The sequence below is a fragment of the Lampris incognitus genome, chromosome 4, assembly GCF_029633865.1.
Source record: "Lampris incognitus isolate fLamInc1 chromosome 4, fLamInc1.hap2, whole genome shotgun sequence".
Lineage (NCBI taxonomy): Eukaryota > Metazoa > Chordata > Actinopteri > Lampriformes > Lampridae > Lampris > Lampris incognitus.
The window spans coordinates 20,046,950-20,053,261 of record NC_079214.1 but is presented as its reverse complement, the minus strand read 5'-3'; positions in this window follow the sequence as shown (position 1 = coordinate 20,053,261).

Genomic DNA, 6,312 nt, shown 5'->3' with positions numbered 1-6,312 from the left:
GGGTGCGCTCGGTCGGAAGTCCCGCCCACATCCGAAGGCTTCGTTGAGGTGGCGCTTCTCGATACGGGCGCTCATAGGGAAGGGGTTTCTGTATGTCCTCTGCTGCTGTTGCTTCGTTGTTTTAATTTAAATTAACACCATATTCAAACATAAATTGTAAATCATGTTCTTTCAACTACGACCCATATTGCTGGTGTTTGTTCTTTCCCTCTTCGGCCTCTGGTGTTTGAAGTGTGCGCAGGGAAATATACTCCGCCAAGGTCTGCATGTGGAATCTGGAATAGCTCGCTATAATCTCAAAGTAAGGTCCATATTTGACAATGAAAGAGACCCGCACATAACAGATTGTAAATAAAACCAGTTTCAAGTTCAAGTACTTTATTTGTCACATGCACAGAAATACAAAGTAAAACATGCAGTGAAATGTTTGTGTTTAATACTATGTCAAACAATCCATATTTTTAAGCCTACCTCACAGCAAACCGAAATCTAGTTCGATGAATAATCTTGATTACAAACTTCTTTTTTTTCTTGTATAACGTTCAATTTGTAATTTCCTGTAGGAAGTGCATTCGACTGAGTAATTGATAAGCTTGTCACTGACCACACACCTAAGGCCCAATAGAAATATTTGATTGTTGATTTATCCAGTGACGTTTATTAGCAACACATCTGTTGTACCTGTTTAAGATATTTGAGATTAATTCGCTAAAGTATGATAAAATTCATGGGGTAATTATTTTAGTCATACTTAATTGTGCTTGTACTTTTTGTTTCCCTGGCGTGGCATGGGTCTTTCTGAACTGTTATCCCCTCATGTTTTGTGTAATTTGTTGGGCTCTCCTAGGAGACAACATCAGGGATGTACTGATATCAAGACTATATACTATAGTAAGATAAAGTAGACGTGTTAGGGAACTTCCCCCAGTCAAATTCAATACCACAATACTGGGAAATAGACCGGTGCATGCGCATCAATGACCCCCCCCCAGTGTTTGACCTTTCTGACGTGACAGGATGCTCGACCTCATAATGGAAAGAAACACATTTGATATTTTTGTCCCTTGACTCCAATCTTACAAAGTGGACTGTGCCAGAAGAATGCTTACACATCCTTTCAAAATATTCACCTTTTCTGATTCACAACCTATATACTGAATACAAAGAGAGACCCCCCCCCCCACACACACACACACACATTTACTTGAACATGGAAACCCTAGAACACCCATAAAGAAATATTCAAATTCCTAAAAATGATTTCAAAATTGAAATCTATGATGATGGGGCAATATTTGCAAAACTGTCTAAGTTCTGTCAAATGGTTTGGAGAGCATGAATGGACTTGTGTTCTTCAAGAATTGTCCAACAGAATAGAGGCCAGGGCTCCGACTCCAGCACCTTGATCTCTGTGCTTGAAGGGATCGTTCACCCCAAAATAAAAAAATACATGTTTTTTCCTCTTACCCGCAGTGCTATTTATCCATCTAGATCGTTTTGGTTTGAGTTTTTTTCTTCTTTTTAATAGATCAGGATTGGGTTGGACTCAGGCTCTTTTATCTTCCCGTAATTGGGCAGAGCACACATAGGCCACTGTATGAAATATTGTCATATTGAATATATTATAAATATTATATATAAGTTTAAGTCAGAGAGTACTGCTGGCGTCGTGTGTGGCTGCTGCTTCTCCCTCTCGTAGCCCCCCCTCCCCACCCACCCCTGTAGGTTTGTGCTATGTTTATCTGTTGTCTTGTTTCACCCCGTTTATTGTAAAGTGACTTTGAGTGTTAGAAAAACGCTGTATAAGATTGATTTATTATTATTATTATAAGAATGGACGAGTGCTGTGTGTGTGTTTGCGTGTATCAGAGACAGCGCGCATCAGAGAGAGCTTAAAGTGTTATTGGTGTCGGTCTCGGGTCGGACTCAGGCTGAAAGATTACAGACATTGTCAGGCTGAGGCCGGGCGAGGGTTTGAACACCACAGGCCAGGGCCAGGCTAGGGCTGGAGTTTTTGGCCCATGCAGGGCTCTATCGTAGAGGTGTCTGCCTTCTCTCCAGTACCATGGAACTGGATGGCACTTGACTTGTGTTGCTCAAAATGCCAAAAGAATACATGTGGAAAACTCAACAGCAGTGTCTCTTTCCAGAAATCATGACCCGGTTACTCAAGATAACCACAGACCTTGTTGTGACCGTTTTCACATTTATGCAATATGGCTTCAAAATCTTAGGACTGATTAACATTTTCAGCATGTTTCACAATTTTCTTTTCGTCAAATGCATTCAATGACTTGAATTTGCCACAAAGGACTACAGGTCCTTCAAAGTTTTTGTGACCTCTGGGTGGACTCTAGTTGTTTACATCCTATTCCTCCCACAGTCCAAAGACATGCAGGTCAGGTGAATCGGCCATACTAAATTGTCCGTAGGTGTGTGTGTGTGTGTGTGTGTGTGTGTGTGTGTGTGTGTGTGTGTGTGTGTGTGTGTGTGTGTGTGTGTGTGTGTGTGTGTGTGTGTGTGTGTGTGTGTGTATGTGTGTGTGCCCTGTGATGGTCTGGCAGCCTGTCCAGGGTGTCTCCCCGCCTGCCGCCCAATGACTGCTGGGATAGACTCCAGCATCCCCGTGACCCTGAGAGCAGGATAAGCGGTTTGGATAAATGGATGGATGGATGTTCTGAGAGGTATTTTAAGCCTCCTTGCTGCTCATGAAATGTTATTTTCTTTGAAAAATATTACCCAGCAGAGGAAGCTTACCGACAATTTATGGGAATCTTTACTTTTCAACACATGGACTTGAGCTAATTTAGAATTATAAGTGTTTGGCAGGGGTGTACATTTATGCAGCCCAGTTATTAATTTCAATTTTGATTTATTTTCGGAATTGTTGGGATACTTTTTTTCTTGGATCTGGTGAGTTACCATGTGTAAATAAAGATAGAAGAATGTGATGTAATATTTTTCGATTTTAGATGTCAATGCAGTAAAAGGTTAACATTTTAAACCGACACTGTAATTTTTTGTCAATAATCTATTAAGATTCACATTGTGTACACAACATATTGAGGACTGTGGTGCTTCAATACACCACTTAATTCCATTGCCATTGCCTCAGATGGTCTGGCGCAATAATGGGCAATAATAATAATAATAATGGGCGGTATTGTTACAATACCAGTGAACACGATGTGATCCTAAATGTATGCACAGGAAATTGCGCTTTTTTTCTTTTCAGCAATGGCTTGTTGGCAGTAGAGGTTGTAGCAAACAAAATATGTGTGGCCTGCTGTTGAAGAAAAAAAACATGAAAATCCTATGTTCATTTTTATCATGCCTTGTAGCGAGTGCCATTTCCTGTGCATGAAGAAACGCTGACGTCTCGTTCGCTAAATTAGTAGAAAACTTATACAATGTCGCTTTAACAGCGGGTATCTTAAGGTTGCATAGGCACTGCTGGCTTTTATAGTGATAATCTCATGTGTGGATGAAATGACAGGGTAGCACAAGTCTCATATTTTGCTCCTTATTTGTTGAGCACTTTCCCTACCATTGAGTGTTCCTTTTAACAACGTTTTATATATATATATATATATATATATATATATATATATATATATATATATATATATGTGTGTGTGTGTGTGTGTGTGTATATGTATATGTATGTATATATATATATATATATATGTGTGTGTGTGTGTGTGTGTGTATAAAGACACACACACACACACACACACACACACACACACACACATATATATATATATATATATATACTCAGCCTTGTCCACATAAAGTTTGCCTTTTCAGTCCTCTCAAGGATAATTCACAATTACAGGCCAAGTTTATGTTCCATTGAAGTAGATGGTCACTCTTCAATATAGTAAATCTCTAACTGCAATGCTGAGGAGTTGCAATGTTGTCATCAGGGGTTGCAACTTACCAACGCTAGCTACTTGTCCCTTCTCTCATGACTGTCAAATTTACTGACATTTGCCAAATGGGCTGTCAATTTTACTTTGTTATTAACAGCTCCTAAGAGGAACAGTTGTCCAAGTCTTCAGCAGGTAAGCCCTTCCTCAAGGTGGGTATTTCTGCAGAGGCTAATATATGAGTTTGAAGGGTGCGGATGCCGGATGCCTGCCCCTTTGAATGACAACAGAGTGGTAGCTCAAGAAAAGGGGTCCATAAAGACGCTATGTGTGATATTTTGGCTTTCTGGTAGCATAATGTGAATTGTATATATCAGCAGGGGTTGCTTGATGTTACTGATTGGAAACGAAATGAATTTAACTTTTGTATTATTTACCTTGGCACTCAGTGAGCCCACACTACATTTTAAATCAGCTTCTGAAAAGGTATGGATTATAAGAATCAATTCATCCTTAGTAGGTATTTCATGGCTTTATTTGCATGCGAAAACGTTCAAACTGAATAAAATCCAGTAGTCTACAGAAGGTGGAAAGGGGGCTTTCAAGTCACCGTTACTGCTGTAAGTGTAGGTTGAATTTTCAGACATTTTGGTCCAGTCATCCAAGTAAAAGCTGTTATAACCATGAATGAATGTTAATTCTCCCATTTAAACAATGGCTTTCCTCCTGTGACACAATCTTTTCCTGCGGGGGGCATTTTCTCATGGTGTAACACAATGAAGAATTGTGCATAAAGGATGAAACATTAGGACCTACAAATGAGGGTGTTTTCATCATTTATTCATTTTTTTAAATTTTAAACCATATGTCTATTTTGTCAAACAGCTCTTTTTTGTTAGACATAATTATGAAAAAAGTTATTTTGATATTCCTCAGATGACAGCTCAATTAGATAGTTGTCTATTCCACCAGATTTAGCCTTTAATGTTATTCCAGCAGATTTAGCCTTTAATTTCTCCCATGAGACCTGTGGTGTGAGATATGCATCAGAATATCATTAGTTCCTAGTCAGCAAAAGCTGGCTGTGTTGTGATAGGTTACCGCGGCATTGATAGTCAACTCGAGGTGTGGTGGCACTGAGACCGGTGTCTGCCTGTGACTTTTGGTGGGTTGGAGATAAAACTTTTTTTCCCAAATGCCAGCTAGTCTGTGGCATTTCGAAGCGTAGGATTCTCCTCATGTAATCTGCCTTAATGGTCAGAGTCACTCTGGCCCACTAATTGTAACTGAGATAATGCACAACAATGTAAAGTGAGAATATCACAGTCAGCCTTGTGGGGAATTTGCCCTTAGATGCCACGTTTGACCGTCTCTGTTATTTTCATTTGATTTACCGACAGCAAATGTCCACTGTGCTTCCGATCACGAAAAATTGCAAACTTGACTGAATGCAAAGGGCGTAGTTGTCTTGCCTGTCCTGACTTAGTACAGATTTTGTCAGCCGGCTGAAAATTGAGCCCTTTCACGGTTGTACTTGCTACCATCTATCAAAATATTGGTGAAATAGGACAGTGGTGAGAAATTTTCTTAAGATGGAACATGTGATGTTTAATTGGCTTTCACAAAAACACTCTGTGACTGATTGTGGGAGAATGACTGCTGTAAATGTGTGTAATCTATGCAGACCCCAAAGCTCCATGGGCATGAGTTTTCAAATTAACTTGAATTCCTGTTAAGTTAATTTATTTGAATTTATTGAATGAGATGGCAATTATTCAGGCTTAATTGACAGTATTTCCATAGTTAGGGACTTTAAATTCTCTAGCCATGTCCTTATTCTGAGAAGGCTCTAATTGAGTTGATCCAGTGGTCTTTATCGTGCTCCATCAATGCTACTTAGTGCTGTATTACTAGCTATAAGATGACGTGCTTTTCTTTGTAATTTTCTTGCTTTACTCATTCTTTTTTTTCTGTAATACCTTATGAGTATCTGATCAGATTAAGGAATGTCTAATTTTCTGAACCAGCCCTTGTGGAGAAAATGTGATTTACTGTCATGAACTGGCATTGGTGATGATAGTGTGGGAGACATCATGCAAAATGAGGATCATGATCTTCAGTTAGAGAGTTCATTTCTAAAGCACAATTCATCTGTGATGGAAAAAAAAGATGAACTGAGGTTGCTCATTCAATACGCATGTAAAAAAAAACCTATCGATAACAAATCTGTAAGCAGGGTTGGTATTCAGTATGGGTTAACCCCCAACCTTTCTTGACCCAGATCCATATTCTACCCCAATATAGTCCTGCACACTCAAAAACTTATGTACACACATGCATTTAGCTTTTACCTTCACTAGGGATTGTTTTCACCCTACCTTATTCTGTGTATCTATATTCTTAATTACATGTGTGGTTCTTATTCTTGGTTTTTTTTATG